The sequence below is a fragment of the Monodelphis domestica genome, chromosome 1, assembly GCF_027887165.1.
Source record: "Monodelphis domestica isolate mMonDom1 chromosome 1, mMonDom1.pri, whole genome shotgun sequence".
In the NCBI taxonomy this organism is placed as follows: domain Eukaryota; kingdom Metazoa; phylum Chordata; class Mammalia; order Didelphimorphia; family Didelphidae; genus Monodelphis; species Monodelphis domestica.
The window spans coordinates 565,573,118-565,594,524 of NC_077227.1; the positions used below are offsets into that span (position 1 = coordinate 565,573,118).

At 34.6% G+C, this 21,407-nt stretch overlaps 1 protein-coding gene and 1 long non-coding RNA gene across 5 annotated transcripts in view; one reads left to right on the plus strand and one right to left on the minus strand.

Annotated features, from left to right (window-relative positions):
* Positions 1–21,407, plus strand: part of MCPH1 (microcephalin 1) — a 337,814-nt gene that overhangs the window by 244,102 nt on the left and 72,305 nt on the right. The window lies entirely within an intron of this gene.
* The window catches only part of LOC130456525 (uncharacterized), a 56,483-nt gene that overhangs the window by 5,692 nt on the left and 29,384 nt on the right, over positions 1–21,407 (minus strand). The window contains exon 2 of the long non-coding RNA XR_008915526.1: positions 648–707. This is a non-coding gene — a long non-coding RNA (uncharacterized LOC130456525). The remainder of the gene's footprint in view (positions 1–647; positions 708–21,407) is intronic.

The following is a 21,407-nucleotide window of genomic DNA, read 5'->3' on the forward strand; positions in this document are numbered from 1 at the left end:
CAAGAAAAATACTTATAAAGTTTATCATTCCTTTTGAGGGTCAAGGAGGAGAAGTCTAGATCTTTAAAAGAACAAAGAACTTTAAAATATCTCTGATGAAAAGACCAAAGCTAATTAGCAACTCTGAAGACAAGAATCAAGAAAAACCTAGAACAATACATTTTTTGAGCAATTAGGAGTAGAATAATGTAGTACTAACATTCTGGTGGAGAAACGTGCCCATTCAGAATCTTTATAGCTAGGTGGTCCAGTGCATAGAATGTTGGAGTTAGGGAGACATGAATTTAAAAATGACTTTACTAGCTGTGTTGCCCTAAGTAAGTCAATTAACCTCTGTTTGCCTCAGCTTCTTCATCTATAAAGTAGAGGTGGGGTAACAATAGCACTTACCTCTTAAGGTTGTTGTGAGAATCACATGAGATAATATATGTACCTTACAAATAGTAAATGCTACATAAATGTCAGCTATCAACATCATCATTATTATTGTCTTAAAAAGGGAAAGGGAGTTACTTGAGGGGGAAAAATAACATATGTCCTGGAGGTGGATTAGTTCTGTTATGAGGATCTAAAAAGGGAAAAGAAAAAAGTAAAATAAGGAAACAAAATACTAGTATAGAAGAGAAGATGAAAGGAATGAAACATACTTTTTCTTTTGATTGAAGAAGAAGGGATGGAGTAGTGGGCATCAGATAAATCCCTCTCATCTGAAATGAACAAAAGATAGTTAAACATACACACGAAGAGTTTGATGTAGAAATGCATCAAACTCAACAAGGAAACAAGCATGGATTGGGAAGAAAGGGACAAGAAGCATAAGGATGGAAATAGTCACAAACAAAATAAACTAATATATCCTAAAGAGAAGATAAAACTGGGGTGGGAGGAGGAATGTAGGGACAAAAAATCTAGAATTTAAAGGGGTGCATTAATTTGCTTCTTAAACAATCAGAGAATGACAACAAATTGTATAATATAGTATTATTATACTGTAAAAAATGTCAGAAGAGAAAGTTTCAGAGAATTCTGGGTAGTATGAATTGATATAAAGTGAATTGAACAAAACTAGGATAATAATTTATGCATAAAGAGTAACATTATGGGGAAAAAAACAACTTCAAAAACCTGAGAACTCTGACAAGCAATGACCAACCATGTCCCCATGATCTAATATGAAACACCTTAATTATCTACTTTCTAACAGTAAGGTAATGGCCACAAGGTACAGAAAGACACCTTTGTTTTTGGATATGGCTACTGTATGGATCTTATTTGCTTGACTACACGTATTTGTTACAAGAGGCTTTTATTCTTTATCTTTCTCTTAGTTTTTATTGGGAGAAGTACAAGAGAAGGAGGAGTTAACAATAGTTATTTATATAATAATAACAACAAGCATTTATATTTTTTAAGATTTTCAAAACACTTTATATTTGTTATCTTATTTGATCTTCACAATAACCCTATGATGCAGATGCTATTATTATCTTCATTTACAAGAAGCTGAAGCTTAGAGAAATTATGTGATTTGCCCATAGTCACTTATAATTAAGTGTCTGGTTTAGGATTTGAACTCAGTTCTTCCTTACTCAAACTCTGGGACTATCTACTATGCTCTCCAATTTTATGTCATAACAATTTTTAATACTCAAAAGAACATAGAAAGAAATTTCCCAAGGAAGAAGAAACAATAAGATAGTTTTGAAAATGACGTATAAAGGGCAGCTGGGTAGCTCAGTGGATTGAGAGCCACGCCTGGAGAAGTGAGGTTCTGGGTTCAAATGTGACCTCAGACACTTCCTAGCTGTATGTCCCTAGGCAAGTCACTTTACCCCATTGCTTAACCCTTACCACTCTTCTGCCTTGAAACCAATAGATAGAATTGATTCTAACACAGAAGGTAAGGGGAAAAAAGAAAGGATGGAAGGTTATATTTTTTTACAAGAAAATGATAAAAGAATGTGGACTCAGAGTTTCCTATGGAATCCTCTTTTGTGTTCTTTCTGTATTAAATGTTCTTTTCTTATAAAGATTAAATTCAGAATAAATTTTCTTTTAAGTAACAGCTCTACTTTCAAAGGATATGATGGGAGTTTTCAGATAAAGAAATTAAAGCTACCTTTGGTCATGTGAAAACAACTAAAACAGTTCTGAGATACCTCTTCACACCTAGCAGATTGACCAATATGGCAGAAAAAGAAAATGGTAAATGTTGGAGAGAATGTTAGTTTTAGACTGATCCAACAAATCTGAACAGCAATTGTAACTATGCCCAAAGGGCTATAAAACTGTGCATACCCTTTGATCCTGCAATATCACTATTAGGTCTGTATCACATAGAGATTTTTTAAAAAGGGAGTGGGGTCCTATTTGTATGAAAATGTTTATAATAACATTCTTTGTAGTAGCAAAAAATTAGAAACTGAGGGGATGCCTACCAATTGGGGAATGACTGAACAAGTTATAATGGAGTACTGTTTAATGCTATGATATGATGAATAGAAGGATTTCAGAAAAATCTGCAAAGACCTACATGAACTAATACAAAGTGAAGTGTGCAGAACCAGGAGAACATTATATAGAGCAACAGCAATAATGTATAATGAACAACTATGAATTACTTAATCATTATCAGGAACACAATGCTCCAAGGCAATCCCAAAGGGCTTATTATAATGAAAATTGCTATCCTCAGAAAGAGCTGATAGAATTTGAATGCAGATAGAAGCAAGCATTCTTCACTTTATAGGTTTCCTTTATATATCTTCCACATCATTATGAACATGGAAAAATGTTTTGTATGATGGCACATGTTTAACCAATATGGAATTGCTTACCATCTCAGGAAGGGGCTGGGGGGGGGGAGGGTTCAGGAACGATAGAGAGGGAAGGAGATTATGAAACTCAAAATGTCAGAAAATGAGCACCAAAATTTCTTTTTACATGTAAATGGGGGGAAATGACTATAATTATGCAAAAAATTAAAAAAAAACATTAAGTAGTACTACTGACTAAGAATTCCAAAAATCTTAGAGAAAAGAGTTTAGTGTAAACAACCAGATTGCTTATCTGCCAGATGAAACTAAGAGATTTACTGGTAGATTCTATTGTTTAATAATCTCTGTATTAGAAGTTCTATGGCTATTAATGCCCCAACAAATGTCTTCTGTAATAATGTAGTTTAAGCACTTCTCTCTTTTGACAGCTTGATAGTTTCCATTTATTAATAATAAATTTTCATTGTTTGGTTTAGGGATAGCTTCTGAAGGAAAGAGTAAGTTTCAGTTACATGAAGTTCATTTTAACAAAAATAACTTTCTGCTTAAATCTATGTTCAGTTTCTCTAATGGAAAAAAGTAGTCTGTGAATATATAAATTTATATAAAAACAAGGCTTCACTCCAGGAAAATCATAAATTATTTCAGGTAAAAACACAGAGAAAGTGATAAATAAAACAACTTGACACCTGATACAGAGACCATATTATTTTGATAGTGATTATTATTAATATACCATGAAAGTTCTGAATATCAAATAACTTTTGGCAAGGTTCAGTCAGAGTTGGATACTAGTTCCTTTTAAAATATTCTAATTTAAGTTTTTCCAATGGCTATCTGCTGTAATGTTTTTTCTCAAAGTGAGAATCATCAATATGTGAAAAATATGAGCTTTAAGAAGATGCCAAAAATTATGTTAGGTTTGGATAAACAACTGTATATTATCCAGCCTTTGAAGTTCTAGTTCATTTCATTACATTTAAGCTTAAACTCCTGACTTTTTTTTTTTGGACATTGTTTCTACTCCTCATCCCAACTCCTTTAGCCCTTGAAATTGCATCAACATATCAACTTTCACTCTGGCCAAGGTAACCATAAGATTAAATGTTGGGTATAACCAAAGATCTCAATTGCATAATCTCTATACTTCCTTTCTCTCCTTAAGACAGAAGGCAGATACTTCATGTATTTCTGACAGTCAAAAGAATATAGCTGGAGGTGAAGGTGAGCATCTTTTGTTTTCCCCATTATGACTAAGAAAATCAGTACCTCACACATGCTGCCCATGTGTGTACATCCGGGACACAGACATATTTTCTTTCAAGGACCAAACACCTCATGTTATTTTCTTGGCTCGACTTTTCCTCATGGATTTTTAGAATATGATCTCTGAAAATAATGAGTTTGAGCTAGTATGATGGCAGAAAATAGCCATTGGGAACAGAGAAAAAAAAGATGCTTTCCAAAACTGATATGTCTAAGAAAACATTTAGCCAGAACTTGCAGCTGTTCACTATCTGGATTCAATGCTAAACAACATTTTAGTTGGCAGAAGATAAAGTGAGAAAACAATAAGCCTTGAAGCCTAAAACTTTGGGAAACCCCCTTTCTATAATATGCTCATTTGGGGTCCTAAAATATGCCAATTTGGCCAAAATATGGGAACTAATTCCTAATTTTCTTTTGTGCTAAGGTCTTATGCTAATACCATTTGGGTCAATATTTTGAAAAATAAATGTGTAAAGCATTAAAAGAAAAAAATCCCTTTACTATGTCATCATCTTTCTCTTGCCCACCAAATATAATTCCTCTAGTTCTCTTTCCACACTATATACGAGGGGTTCTTAACCTAGAATTCAAGATTTTATTTATTTAATATTTTTATAACTGTAGTTTAATACATTTATTTCTTTTACAATCCTATATATTTTATTAATTTAAAAACATTATTTTGAAAAGGGATCCATGACACAGTAATCTGAAGAGTCCTTGCTCTATACCAAGGTCACTTTAAGATCTTATCAACTCCAGTAGCTTTTATTACCATATCTTCAGATAACGCCAACATTTAGAGATGCAGTACCTAATCTTTCTCCTTATCTCTAGTTCCATATTGCCAACTACTTACTAGAAATCATATCCCATAAACATCCCAACTTAAGATGTCCAAAGCAGAATTAGCACATAAAATACTCAGATGGATCTTGGAATTTACCTCTTTGGAAGTTTTATACAACCATGTAGATTACTCCCTGTCCTGCCAATCTTATGTGACTCTTATCCAGGCCTTTCATCAGTTGGGTCATATAGTTTCACAAAAATATCAGTAATTTTGGACAGTCAAATAATAGCATTAAATATCACTTTTACCACTAATGGAATTTATCATATTCATAATTATGTATATTTTAGTCATGTGTCACCAGGGTGAAATATGAAAATGCCATGCAATGGGATTATTTATGGACCCTATGAATTAGGTTGCTATCAAGTAAGATCCAGCTTCTGAGAACTATCACCTCACATTCCTGGGATCAATACCAAATTAACTTGGTCTTCGTGGTGTTAGATAGCAGTAGTCTTACTTCTGGTTCAGTCTACTTACCCATTATTCCTCGGTCATAATTCTACCCATATAACCTCAATATTCACTATGTGTAGCATCTCCCATTTAAGGGCCTCAGCCTAACAGCAAGGTAAATGGCCTTTGGGAGATAATTTAGACCATAAAGTAGTCTCTAATGAGCAATGATGGCAGCCCTTTCACTTTGTCTTTAAGAACTAACAACCTTGAAAAGGAAAATTTTAAATGTCTATGATTAAGCCCTACATTTTTCCATCAATTTTTTTGTCTTGGATCTTTATATTAAAAGCACTTGTTCAAACATTTTAGTATCTAGATAATATAAGCCTAATTCTACTATGGTATTCTGCATCTTTTGTCCTTTTATTTTTTTATCCCATGAAATTAAACTTCCCTCTGTGATATAAAAGATCTGTAATCATTTGCATATCACTTCAGTTAGAGAATAATTAAATTGACAAGTCCTCAAATCTTGAAGTTGAAGATATGTTAGAGATTATTTAATCCAAACTACTCATTTTACAGATGAGAAAACTGAGGCCCAGATAAATTACATTAGTTGCCCAAAGTCACCCAGCTACTTAATGTCAGAACTGAGACAAGAACATATGCTGTTTTTACTCTCAGGTCAATATGCTTTCCATTATGAAACCATGGCAAAATTCAATCAAGGAACACAATAGAGACTATTATATTGCTACATGGCATGAAATATATATTCTTACCATCCCTCATTGGGCTTACCTCCATTCTCCTGCTGAATCTTTTTTAAATAGTTATATTTAATTTTATATTTTTACACGTCGATACAATTTTTAATAATCATTTTCTGACATTTGGTGATCCATTTTTTTCTCCCTTCCTTCCTCTCTCTCCTCCTCCTCCAAGACAGTGGGTAATGTAATATATTTACATGTTCATCATTATGAAAGAATAATGTACAATGATCTACATTACCAGCAGTGCAAGAATCCAATACAACTCCCAAGAGACTCAAGACAAAAAAAAATTATATATACACAATCACAGAAGGACTGATGGAGTGTGAATGCAGATTGAAGCATGCCATTTTTCACTTTATCTCTTTGTCAGATCTTTTTCTTATATTAGTGATATTTGTCTTCTTTCTTCTTTATCTTAAAAGATTTCATAATGGACTAGAAAAGGGAAAGAAAATCAGAGTTTCATTGAAAGGACTTTGTTCATTTAAGCCAACTAAAAAGAGACCCAGAGAAGGGAATGGTCTTACCAAGGTCACAGCAGGCCATGGGAATGATTCATTTGGCCTCATTGGCATTTTTTGAAGGTAACTTGGCCAAGATCTATTTTTAATATGATAAGAAATTTTCCCAATGGGTTGCCTATATTCTTTTAATTTATATAGAAAAATCTCTTCCATTTTTATAGACTGAAAACCCAAAATATTTTACTATAACATATTCCTGAAAGTTGGTCTTAGCATCGATGCTCATGTGGAGAGACAGAGAAACAGACATCTTTATAAAGATACGTATTTAGAGATATCTTTGCTACCTTCTTTAGTAGCAAGCATGATTTTCAGGCTATACGGAATATATGTATACAAAGTGTATCTGTAATCGCCATTATAGACAGTCAATACCTTTGTAATATCTTTTCAGTAATATTTGTCAATTTAGCTTGTGACTAATAGAATGTATTTAACCATTCCTTGATCAAGGATAGAAAGGGAAGGAAAAGTAATAAGCATTTATATAATGCCTATTATATGCTTGGGACTCTGCTATTTGTTCTTCATTTTTCAGTCATTGCTATCACTTTAAGACCCCATTTGGGATTTTTGGAAGGCACAGATGCTAGAATGGTTTCTCATTCCCCTCTCCAGTTCATTTTACAAGTGAAGATTAAGTGACCCGCCCAGGGCCCCACAGCTAAGTGTCTGAGGCTGGATTTTGAAGTGGAATCTTCTTGACTCCAGGCCTGGCACGCTATTCACTATGCCACCTAGCTGCCAATCTATACCCCTTGCAGTGCTCCAAACATGTTGTACATCTTTCTGTTTTGACCATTAAAAAAAAAAAAACACATTCTGGAAAAAGATTGGTGCCACGTGTTTTCAAGGAAAAGATTCTATTTTTTAATTTTAAGCTACTTAACAAATTCTTTTTTAAAGTGATATATACCAAGACATTTAATGTTTCTGCAATAGACCCATGTTAACATGCAATTCACTCCAACAATAATTTTCATACTTGACTTTCATAGTTAAAAGAATAGGTTATCTTATAAATCATGCATCATCATTGGTTGCAGCTTGACTTAATCTGAAATTACATAAACATTTAGGGTGATTTTTTTATGTATGAGAATCCATAAGTTAAATGATTTTCACAGCTTATTATCTCAAAATATGATAAATTTATTCTGACAAAATGTTTCCATTTGTGGTTTGGGCAGGCGTTTGCTTACAAACACAACTCTGCTATGCTTCAGATTCATCTGAAGGTATATAAACTAACATTTATACATTTCATAATGGGTTATATGTATTGTGGGACAGGGGCAGATATTACCAGTGCAGCCTAAAAGCCACAATATAGTCTATTGAAGCTTCATATTAAGTCTAATTTGCAAATTTGGGCAACATGCTGGCAGAACTAGATTAATTTCCCCTTACCCCCAAATTCTAAAACCTTTGGCAGCACAATAAGAATGATATTTAGATAAGCATTTTTCTGTAACAATTCAGTTTGAGTATTTAGGATAAAACTCTGTTTTTCTAATATTTTTAGAATGTTGTACAGTTTCTTTGTTTCTGAATTCTTTCTCAGCGACAAAGATATTTATTGTCAGTAATGATAGGAAAGCCCCTATAATTGTGATTGCCAAAGGAGAAAAATTCTGAGCTAAACATATCCCCGAAGTCAGATAAATTTCAGCTTCTACTTAAAGGAAAGCTATATGCTCCCACAGTAATATGTGCTGAACTGCAAATGTCCCACAAGTTTCCTGTTTAAATGAGATAGTTTGGGTGAACACTCCAGGGTAGGGGAATCTGAGTGGTGGGCACAGCTGGAAATGTGACCTAGAACAATCACAGCTGTTTCAGAGCCCCTTCCCACAACTGCCAACTCGTTTTCTACCCTGTGCTGCAGCCTAAATCTTATTGGGCTTTATGTTCTTTGTTTACTAGACACTAAAAGGCTGAGTTTAGAGGATCACAAATAATTAAAATTTTAATGTTTGAGTCTGGGTCAGGTAATTCTAGAAATATTATTACAACTCTCCACCCCTGCCCTGCCACCCCTGCCTCAAATTCTTCCAAGTAAGATGACTTCCTAAATGCCAAGAAGTTTGTACTTATATTTTTTTTCTCTTTTCATCACAGAGCAATGGTGACATTTAGGGTCATGTTTCCCATCAGTCATTACTAGTTAGATTCCCACACAGACTTGGTTATCTTTCTGTACTGTCCATGAAGAACAAAGAAATGCTAGAGTTTTCTTCTTTTTTTGCTTTTTATAAAATACAGATGGTTGAAAACTGGCACTCATTCTGTCCTGTATTACAAATTAGGCAGGAAAACTCAGTATAGTTTTATTGAAATAATTCATCCAGCTTCTACACTAGAGATGCTGGCCCACAGCAACAGCATGCAAGGTGGATTTTAGTGAGAAAGGTGAGGCAGCAGGAAGAGTGGTGAGGGGACCTTATTGTTATTAAATTAGGGTTTTATATGACTAGAAGTTCAGTTAAGATATTTGAACAAAAATCACTGTTCTAATATAGCATAGGCCAAAGATCCCAAAGGTAGATATTGGATAAGTATATAATAGGGACAAAGTCACAATTCAGTAGCCAGAGAAAATGTATTATCCTTACCTGTGCCACATAGATCATTTTGACTAGACAAAATATATACTCACCTGCATTTTTAATGGATTCTAGTAGCCTTCCTATTCTTTCTGCTACTTCCTATTCTTTCTGGTACTTCCCAGTGGCAGTTCCCCAAACTTCTCAATTCCACCTCAACATCTTTCTGATTATTTCTTTCCTTTTTCTCCTACCTAGAGATTCTATTACTATATGCCCAGACCATTGCAATAGCCCACTAAAAAGTCTTTGCCCATAACTCACTCACTTCCCATTTATCCATTCTCCTATCCAAATAATCTTTTATTGCATAAAGACATTTTAAAACATTTAAGAAGATTCAGAATTCCAAGGTCCAAATTAAGAAAACAGAGCTGACAAGACAGTAAAGCCAGGTAATTTTATTGAGGAGAAAAAGTTAGGATATCAAGAGCAGTCAGGAAGAATGGTGGAAATAGATCAGATCTGCTGAGATACCTTATTAGAATTAAATGAACATGATGCAGCCAGGGGCTCAGTAGATACAGAGACTGGCCTGGAAGACGGGAGATGGTGGGTTCAAGTCGGTTTCAGACACTTCTTGGCTGTGTGATCCTGGGCAAGTCACTTAACCATTAGCTAGCCTTTACTACTCTTTCTTACTTGAAACCATTACTTAGTAATGACTGAGGGCTTAAAAAAAAAAAGGAATTAGGTGAACCCTGCTCAGACCCTGGTGGGAATGGGCATCCCCAAACTGTCAGTAAAGTATGACAGTTTTTTAAAGGGTTCTTATCAGGATCTAGGGCCAGGACCAGAAAATGGGGGAAGGGACTGAGAATCCTAGACCTTGGAACTGGTTTTGATTCATGCTACTAGAGTAGAAACTACTGGTGAATAGAAGTCTAGTTGATTTTCAAGCTCCCTACCAGAGAGAAGGGGACTTTGGGCCATTACTGCTGGTCTGATCTTGACAGGATAACTCAGGAATTTATGAGCTTCACCAGACCTTATTCATTCAAGTCAGATCACGTTCTGCCTCTGCTCAAGAATCATCTATGACTTTCTATTACCTATCAATTAAATTCTCTGGCCTTGAACAAATCTTTAACTTATTATTCTCTTATTCCCCTACTGCGGTAGGAGTTCCATCAGAGCCAAGCATTGTGCCTTAGCTAAATTTTGTGTCTCTTCCAACTTCTAACAGTTTACTGAACACAATAGATGCATAATAATTGTCTCTTCTATGATATTGCATTGTTTAAAGCCCCATATCTACTAAGCTTTCATAAGGAGAAATCTAATTTATGTTGCCTTGTGGTTAGGTCTGTAATGATCATTCGTTTCATAAGTGTTCCATGGTATTTAGGAAATCATTTCAGTTCAGTTTTCTTTATCTCTAAATCACAATACTTTCAATATACTTCTATGTGCTTTATTTACTTGAAATTCAGACTAGTCAGTTTCTGGTAGAGCTTTGTAAAGGAACTGGGTTTGTGGGGTGGGGGTTGGTTTTTTATGTATCCTAATTGACTCTATGAATGAGTTTACAATCACATCTTATTTAGAGCTGTGTGGAGCATGAAATTATATAACATGTTTTAGAGTTGGCTCACATTTCTGGTTTTCTTCTCAGTATAATCTGCTGTGCCTTTTTGATCACTCAAATCCTCTATAGAATTATTTGCATTCTGACTAACATAGGCATTTCCTATATTCCTGAGGCCCCTCATGATGATTCATATCTGACAGCACTCCTATTAACAAACCACAGAGTTATGGGCGCAGGGTTTTCTCAGTGAAGACCCTTAGCTCTGAAATTCCCTTGTCAAGCAGGCTAGTACTCTTCTGAACATCACAGTGCCAAAGACATCTGCTTCATTTTCCCAAAGTTTAAAAGAACCATTTGTTTTAGTTGCTAATGATCTGTATTGATTGGGTGTGGACACACTTGAACATCTGTGTCAGTCTACACTCAAGAGATTAGAACACCATTCTCCAGAGTGTTCTGTCTATGTTTCTTCTCTTAAAAGTTAATTGTGGAGTGGAGACTTCATGAAACCTAGCAGATTTAGAACGCTCAGGGTCAATTTCTAACTTTTGATACATGATGAATACCATTTGAAATTAGAGCAAGGGTATTTAACCTTTTATTTTTACTCTGAGATCTATCCTTCATTTCCCCTAAATGAAAATATTCTAGTTAGGTATACAGAGATAATTGAGCTGGGGAAAGGCTTATGCACTCGTGTCAATGCCATTAAGCAAGTCATTGTGTCAGTCTTTAAACTCAACAGACCTCCTATTAATTGACATGACTTCACAAAGAGAAAAGGAATGTATATTCTCTTCTAAACAAGTCCTTCTTCCTATTGGAGTTACACATAATTCTTAGGAAAGAGGATATAACTGTAGCTATCACTGGTATGATTGGCCAGGGTGGATACTTTTTTCTCAGATAATGAATTAGGTATTAGATTTAGAAAACTGAGATATAGAAACTTAAGGAGGTTGGAGTCAAGTTACATTACTAGCATAATGACTAGAGAGTCAGAAGTAGAAAAATTAAGCATAGCAGAAGAAATTAACATAGATTTAGAGGTGGAATGGAGATGATGATCAAGGCAAACTTGAATTACTAAATAATTAATTTGTCATCAAACAAGTAGGGAGATTATCTCCACATACCTATGGAGGAAAATTAATGAGGACTAGATTTTAGCACTTTTCAAGAATTAGCCTGGACCTTAAAATCAGCAAGAATACTTCATTGCTTTTTGACAGGTTGATAATTGTCAGTGTGGGATACTATACTACAACAATGTAACTACACCATAAAGAACTGAGTATTTATGGTGGTTTCTTTTCCTAAAGGAATGGTTACTACTTTAAAGAATAGTTGATAACCAGAAAAGAAATGTTAACGCTTATGTAGATAAAGATAGCATGAGATGGTTTGTTTGGGTTTTTTTTTTTATTCTCCTCATATTTTATTACTGAGGATATTGACATGGAAACAGGATCTTCATAATGAATGTGTTCATCAACTACTAATTTCCTACCAGAAATTCTCATCCCTGTGACATCACTTTCAGTTGCAATGAATGTCATTTGAAGAATGGGCAGAAATGTTGAAATCATAAACAACAAAGATCCTGTTTTCAAGAAGAAAGGTTGATGGTTGAAAAACAAAAGAGGAACAAATAAATATTCTTTCAGTCAAGCTGATTAAAATCTTTTCCAGTGGTTTCTGAAGTTATTTAAAAAGTTATGATTTGCTGTTGCAGCCGATGTATTCAAATTTATAAGTATATAAAGATTTAGAACTGCAACTGATATTTTAAATCATTGTGCAAAACTGATTTTGGAGGAAAAGTCAGAGGAACTAAATATTGTCAAAATTACTAGAGGTTTAAATAAAATACCTAAGAAATGGTAGAATAGTTCTGGTCTATTTCCAGGTTAATGGAAACTCTTAAGAAACTTTATAACTGAATTCTAGCTTCATCAATGAATATTAATACTAAACTGCCTCAGATATTATTGCAATTTCAGAAATTTCAACAAATACTTATTAAATAATTATTATTTGAAGGAAAAGCAGCATGGTATAATGGATAGAGACTGTCTTGTAATCTACTAAACAAAGTTCAAGTCTTACCTCTCTCTCAGACATCACTTTAACCTCTTCATATCACAGACAACTGTCTTAAGATCATAAATTACTGAGAAGTTGTTGATCTGTATCAATGGATGGAATTCCCCTCCACTGGGAATTCCCTTCCATGATTCTATCACAAGTTCAAACTTTTCCCCTCTATCCCTCTCAAAAAAGAAACTATAAAGCACTATACTTTTTCATAGAATTTGAAGTCAAAGGCACTACTTTAGAAATTATCTAGTTCAATACTCATGTTTTATTATGAGGAATATGAGCCAAAAGGGGTTAAATGATTTGCATATAGTCACACAGTAATGCTAAAATCTGACTGAAGTGGTCTCACTCCAAATCTAGTATTTTTTCCTCTATAGAATATATTGTATATCAAAGTTATCTTTTTTTTTACTATGTAGTAAACTCCTTTAAAACATTTATGATCTTTGTATCTCCCTCAGTGCTTAATGCAGTATTTTACACATAGTGCACATTTAATTAATGTTTGCTGAATTAAATTGGATATATATGAGGCTAAATTGATTTCATTTCTAAAGTTTGTGAAAAGGGTAAAAAAGGTTCATTTGATGTGCACATTTGTAAAGTGAATGATTTGCTAGCATAACCATGATCTAAGAGAGACCAAAAGAAAAAGACAAAGCTGGGATTAATTTTTTCAGTGTATTTTTCCAAAAAGTCACAATTAGAAAAGGTACCAATTTATACCACTTAGCTTAGAGAGTATCTTTTTACTTCCTTGGATGGGCTGGAATAGAGTATAAACAGACATATGAATCTAAAATAGTAATTTATCTTGATCAATAAGTCTAGATGCCAACCTTTCATGAAACTATGAGTAATGACTCATTGCAGGAACCTATGAAGAAAACTCATAGAAGATATTACATAGAAGTGAAGAAATCCCTTTAAGATCTAAGAATAGTGATGATACTAACAATTAATCTTAATCATAAATCTTTGAGACTACTGATATTTATATAATAATAGAAAACATATTTTACTTTTGTTCCTCTAGTGGAAAGTCAGCAAAGACATCCTCCTCACCCCCACCAGTCTCTTGTATGGAATATTTTGTTTTTGAAATTGTGTCTCTTTTGCAACTTCTTTATGATCTATGCAGTTTGGGGTTCTGGTCACATCATTGTTGAGCCCTTTCAATTGTTATGGGTGTGCCTGGCTATTATCACATGTTACATAATAACCTCTGGTTATGACTGGTAACAATGAATTCCTGATTGGTTCATACCTGGCTGAATGGAGATTTTTTACATGGAGAAAGTGCAAAATGGAAAATTTGCCATTAATGCTGCTTCCAGTGAAACCACATTGTTTATGTAATGGATGGTAAGAGCTCCATGTGGAAGCCCTTCCCTAATCATAGATAAATTTGGGAACAGCTATAATGATCCACCTCCTGCAAATTCCTATTGGCATACAAAGCTGCCTAAGAAACATCTGCTTTCCTTTTAATTATGATTAAGTGCAACATTATCAATGTTCTGTCATCATTCACAAATATAAATTTGTGAAATATACCACCATATATGAGTAGTTTAAAGACACAATGTTTTTCCTCCACCTGCTTCATAATGGCTATTAAATTCTGATCCTAGAATTTCAAAAAATTATCACATAGAGGCTAATGGTCACTACAAATTATTGTGGCTGAGTAATGTATAATAATCAGTAATATTTGATTTAGAGACAGAGAACTCCTCTTATATATAACATTTAAGTTTTAACAAACAAACCAAGAAAAGATAAATAGGAAGTTGGGGTCGTTTTGTTCCAGAATAGAAGCAAAATAATGTAATGGAAACTCCCACCACCTACTACTCTAATCCCTATAATTCCAGAGCCTCCCTCTTTGCCTTAGTTTCTTATATTACCATGCTCTGTACTGTTATCTCTATCTAATTCATTTTTACTCCCTTCACATTCCTTCTACCTTCCCATTCCTTTATATTCACTAGATCCTCCATTCTGTTATTAACAAACTCCTCTTCATCCTAGATCCCTTTCCCTCACTCTCTTCACTTTTTCTTGTGCTCAGAAACCTAATTCTCTCTGGAAGGCAGCTCCTCCTTGGCCACCCCTTCACGTATTGGTTGCACTTTCTCTCATAAATATACATATAATCTCTCTGTGTATGTTTGTCTCTCTATGCCTCTGTCTCTCTTTATGCCTCTATCTCTCTCTATGTCTTTCTATGTCTATCTGTCTTTCTATCCATCTGTCTCTTTCAGCCTTGGAACCACCACTCTGAACCAATGTTCCCCTCCTTGGTGAGTCAGTTAGATACCCATGGCCTGTTCTATCTAATTGACCCCAGACCATGCTTTACATCCCAGCTGACTCTCCAACTTGACCATTTGCTTCAATAGACCAGTAGACCTCTTGAATCCATTCTTTCTATGAATGAATGAATCCACTTGGTTTTGGAACCATTGCCTCGAGGCCACACTGTCTTGACTAGGGATTTAACCATTACAAATATACATGGCCTACTTTATCTAGGTGGTCCCATTCCCCAGAACATATTTCTGTCCCAGCTGACCATCTATCCCAACCATCTCTTGACCATGCCTTCCTCCAACCATATATACCTATCCATTTCCATTTCTCATTCTAAGAATAATAAACAATTCAGTATTGCCTTTGATTCCAAAAGGTTGGTGTTGTTTTTCTCTACTTCGGATCCACTCACCATCTTCATGACTTCCCAAGCCAAAAACTTTCCCTGGCCACCATTCCATTATGTGTTGTCTCTTTTTTAGAGATAGGGACTGTCTTGCTTTGATTTTTGAGTCTCAGTGCTTAGTGCTTGAAGGTTAACAAGTATTTTTCTTCTTTCTTTCCTCCCTTCTTCCCTTCCTTACTTTCACCAACTTCCCAGTCACCAAGGCATATAATTGTCAAGGTTTGTCATCATCCCTTTCCCTCAACCCAACCAATATCCAATCAGTTGCCAAGTTTTATCAGCTGTACCTCCATGTTTACCCCCTTCTCTGTTCACACCTCTAGCCTATATTAACCTAATGGATTTCACAACTTCTAGCTTCTTCAGTGTCTTATCTGTCATTGTACAAATAATATTACTAAGTTATAGATATGATTATATTATGTTCAACACTTTCAATTAAAAAACTTTCAGTAATTCTCTCATTTAGGATAAAATGAAGATTCCTTTTCCTGTGCAGATTCCTTTGCCTGGCATTGAAGGCCCTTCACAATATGACTCCCACCTGTCCATGTGGCCTAATATCATAATTCTTCCTTTCACACAAGCCTAGTTCAAAACACACATTCCATCTGATGCCTGGAAATATTTTCCCTCTTCCTTTAAAGTTCAGACTAAATGCCACTTCTCTCACTGGAAGCCTTCCTTGATTCTCCTTTTTGGTTAGTTCTCTTTTCTCAAATTACCTGTTTGAGTACCTGTGTATATATCCAATAAACTGTACTGTGGATTTTAAGCGCTTTGAGAAAAGAGCTATTTATATTGGTCTTTGTACTCCTAGTATCTACCACAATTTATTCTACACAAAGTAGCCGATTCGGAATGGAGAGTCAAAGGCCATGGGTACAAAAACTGGTTCTGCAACTTGCTTATTACTATGTTACTTTGTCCAGTTACCTTGTTTTCCTGGGTCTTAATTTTCTCATTGTAATAAGGAAGTTGGATCTCAAAGAGCTTTTCCAATGCTATGTTGATTTTTTTTTAATGATTTAGTGGTTCTTCAAATACTTTAATGATTCATAATTTTTTAAAATAAGGTCTTATCTTCTGCCTTAGAATAAATACTCTGTATTGGTTCCAAGGCAAAAGAATGGAAAGAACTAGACTGTGGAAGTTAAATGACTTGTCCAGTGTAACACAGTTCAGAAGTATCTGAGGCCAGATTTGAACCCTAGACCTCCCATTTCTAGGCCTGACACAATCCACTGAGCCACTTAGCTACCTCCTCGTAATGCTTTTTGATGGAAAGGCAGAGATAAAATAAGATTCAGCAGATTTATAACTATTTACTGCTTTTAAATTTCAAATAGGAAGTCATCATAAAACATGGGTTTTATTGTATGTGAAAAAACCTAAATATCCACAATTTTAGAACTAGAAAGGACCTTAAAGATCACTCATTCCAAACCCCTTCATTTTGCCCATAAAGAAACTGAAGCCAAAAGCTATGAACTAGCTTGTCCAAGGTCATCATCCTCATAATAAAAATAGTTAGCATTTATATAGCACTTTATTTTGCAAACATCTTGTTTTATTCTTACAAGCCTGTAAGGTAAGTACTTTTATTATCCTCATTTAACAGATGAGGAATTTGAAGCAGCCTGAGGAAATAACACATAGCTAGTTAATATCTGCGGCAGAATTTGAATTCAGGTCTTCCTGAATCCTAATATAACACACTGTCCAGTGCTTCGCCTACCTATAGTAGGTCATATAGTGTAACTAGTTAATAACTAATTAGTAATGATATAAAATTCAAACCCTAGTTCCCTTTTAAGATAGTTTTCTTTCTATTATGATACATTGCCTCCTTAGTTTTAAGGAAGACAGCTATTGAGGAAACTTCAAGGCTTCTGTTTTTATTTTACATCATTCCACACATCTTAGATACAAAAATTTGTTATAAATATAATTTGTGTATGGTTCAAAAAATATAATTTTTCTCTAATAATAATCTTCTCTTTTTAAATAAAAACTACTTTACTGCTGACTTTTTTTTTTCAGATTTAAGTATTTTTCCATGGTTGCATGATTCATGTTCTTCCCCTCCTCTTTTTCCTCCCCCTCCTGGAGCTAACAAGCAATTCCACTGAGTTATACATGTATTACCACTCAATACCTATTTCCATATTATTCATTTTTGTAATAATCTTTTAAAAGCCAAAACCCCATATCCGATACCTATATAAACAAATGAAAAACCAAATGTTTTCCTTCTGTGTTTCTGTTCCCACAGTTCTTTCTCTGGATGTGGATAGTATCTTTTCTCATAAATCTCTCAGGATTATCATGGATCATTGCATTGCTGCTAGTAGCAAAGTCCATTACATATGATCATCTCACAATGTTTCAGTTGCTATGTACAATGTTCTCCTGGTTCTGCTCATTTCACTCCACATCAGTTCATGGAGCTCTTTCCAATTTGTATGGAAATCAATCAGTTTATCATTTCTTATTGCACAATAGTATTCCATCACCGTCATATACCATTCCTCAATCAAGGGACACCTCCTCATTTTCCAATTTTTCCCTACCATAAAGAGAGCAACTATGAATATTTTTGTACAAGTATTTTTGTTATTATCATTTTGGGGTACAAACCTAGTAGTGGTATTGCTGGATCAAAGGTCATTCATGTTTTTAAAGCCCTTTGGGCATAATTCCAAATTGCCTTCCAGAATGGTTAGATCAATTACAACTCCACCAGCAGTGTATAGTGTCCCAATTTTCCTACATCCCCTTCAAAATTTATTTTTTCCTTTACTGTCATATTGACCAATCTGCTAGATGTGAGGTGGTACCTTATTGTTAATTCTTTAAGTGATTTTTCTCTCTTTCCCCCTACCCCCAAATAAACCATGGGTTTTATTCCTCTTTTTCAGTAAAAACATTTCCTTAGAGCTTTCAAATATCCAAACTTAAGTAAATAAATTTCAGCATATTATGATTAGACCCATTTTAAAAATACTAATATACTACCAATATTATTGAGTGGCTTCAAAGTTACAGAACATTATATTCTCCAAAGAACTAGAAATAAATCTCACAAAGAAAACAATGATGGGACATATTGTGACTGTGAGAGGGTTGCAATAAGGAGCCAATAAAGACCAAATAAATAAATAACAAATAAAGGGGAAAAAATGTTATCAAAGAATAGCAAGATCCAAAAATGAAATTAGCTATTTGCATAGAGGAAGGGATGGCCAATAAACAATCTATATCCTCCACTGCCTAGCCTCTTATATGAAGTTAAAGTGAGGTAGTTTTCCCCACCTCCCATCCCCAGCACATTGAATATATTCTTTGTGATGAAATTATGAGTAGATTTGGAATCAGAGGGACAAAATTTTAATTTCTGCACTTCTACTTCCTGTATTTGTAACCTGAGGCAAATCACTTCATCTTTCACATTGGATGGTCTCTGGAGTCCTTTCCAGATTTCAGTCTATAATCCTGTGCCATAAATCATAGTTACACAGACTGGCAAGGTATGAAAAGGCTATTATGTACATTATTGGAAGGAATATGCCAGTTATTGAAACTGGGATCCATTAAGTATCTGGCTTTGATTGGATTTGAAATCCTTTTAAGTATCTGAATACATCCTAAGTGGCCCAAGCTTACTTCTCCAGTAAATGAACTGTATGGAATCTGCCAGATATCTATCCAAAAATACAGACCTTTTTGAAAAACACAACCAACAACAATGAATTTCTTCAAAAAAGGAAAAGATTGTACTGTAGGCACTATCCTTTTCACATCCCATATATAATTCTCCATTCCCCTCTTAATGACACTCATAGATTTTTAAAGTAATTATTAGGTGTCAAGCACTCTGCTAAATGCTAGGGATATATTTATATCTGTATTTACAATGAAATAAGAGTCCCTTCCCTCTAGTCATTCTTATGGGGGAAATCAACATATAAGGATAATGAATGGGGAAGAAATTGAGGAAGGAGAAAAAAGTACCCACTCAAGGGAACAAGGTAACTTGCCAAGAAGGTGGAGAAGTCCACCAGGAGTAGAAAATGAAGAAAGGGATAAGGCTTCTCATAAAATGCATTCTGAGCTTTGAAGTCATCAGGATATCTGGCCTCAGGATGAAGAATTAAGCAAAAAGTTCTTCTGAAAAACCTATCCATTTCCTTCTTTGCTCCATAAGGATTCTTTGAACTAGGCATATGTAGAAAGGAACACTTAGCAGGACATGACACCTGTCTTTAAATATTTCAGAAACTATATCTAAAAAAGGAATAAACTTGGCTACTTGACCTAGGGCAGAACTAAGAGCACAGGTTGGAAATTGTAGAGGCAAGTTTACATTGGATATCCATTGGACTGACTCAGCAATTAGAGCAGCATCACAGTCCCAGAATATTTATTTCAGAGATGGAGAAATGAAGCCTCCCAGAATAGGGTCTCATTAGGTCTTCTAGTCAAGAAAGATCAGTGCAAAGAAAAGTTAGTTACTCTTTGACCCAATAGTGAAATCTATATTCTTTTTCTTCCATTTTCTCCTTCTCCTCCTAACCTTCCTTTGTTCTTCAGTTGGTTCCTTTCTATGAAATATTCCCTCATCACCTCTATCCTTCCCTCCTTCCCCTTTTAAGTGATGGTTGATAAGCAAATATTCACCATCCATTTATTATGTAAATTGCATCACCTTATCCTGGTGATCCTCTTTCTATTCTGGAGACACAGGAAAAAAAATTGAGGTATAGTGTATAGAAAACTAGACTTTAAATCCACAAGACCTGAGTTTGAATCCTACTTCAAACACTGAAAGAGCTGTTTTGACCCTGGGCAAGTTTCTTAACCTTTTTCATCCCCAGTTTCCTCTCCAAAGAACTCAGGTTCTTCTATATCTATCTCCTAATAATAATCTATCTCATAAGGTTGTTGTGAGCTCCAAATATGATATTATATGTAAAAAACAACCTTAAGCACTTTTATTCTGATGGAACAACTAGGAGGCCCATTAGATGGGATGCCAGGCCTGAGGTCAGGAAGACTAGTCTTCCTGAGTTCTAATCTGGCCGTATATGCTTCCTATTACCTGTGAGACCTGGCAAGCCACTTACCCCTGTTTGCCTCAGTTTCCTTAGCTATAAAAGGAATTATATAAGGAAATGGCAAACAACTACAGCATCGCTGCCAAGAAAACCCCAAATGGGATCACAAAGATTTAGACATGACTGAAACAACTGAACAAAAAATTATGATGATGATCATTTTTCTTCCTTCATATTTAGCTTGTCCTATGCTGAAGGAAAAAACCTTTTCATAAACATGATCCTAAAAAAGGCAACATAACATTTGGAGTCGGATGATCTAAGTTTGAATGGTGGTTTGTGCAACCTATTGCCTGTGTGATGTATTCAAGTCACTTCATCTCTTAGGCTGGATTTTTTTTTCATTTATAAAAAAATGAAAGCATTCAACTAAGTGATCTCTGAGGTTTCCTTCCCATTATAATTCTGTGACTTTTTAATTTCAGAGGAAAACTATGGAGTTTTGCTTTTCTGCCTGTTATACTTGAAAGTATTACACTGACAGGTCAGAATTTCAAATCCTAGTTATGCTACTAACTATATGACTTTTAAAAAGTCATTTTACTTTTCTAGGACTAATGGGACTAGTTGATTTCTAATGTTCCTTCCAGCTTTAACATTTAATACCTTGTTTTAACTACTAATAAAATATTTTGGTAAAGATTCCTTATAGATAGTACAAAATATAAAACTCTATGGGTCTGGTATTCTATAGTGGATGCGTTGACTGGCTCATAAAATG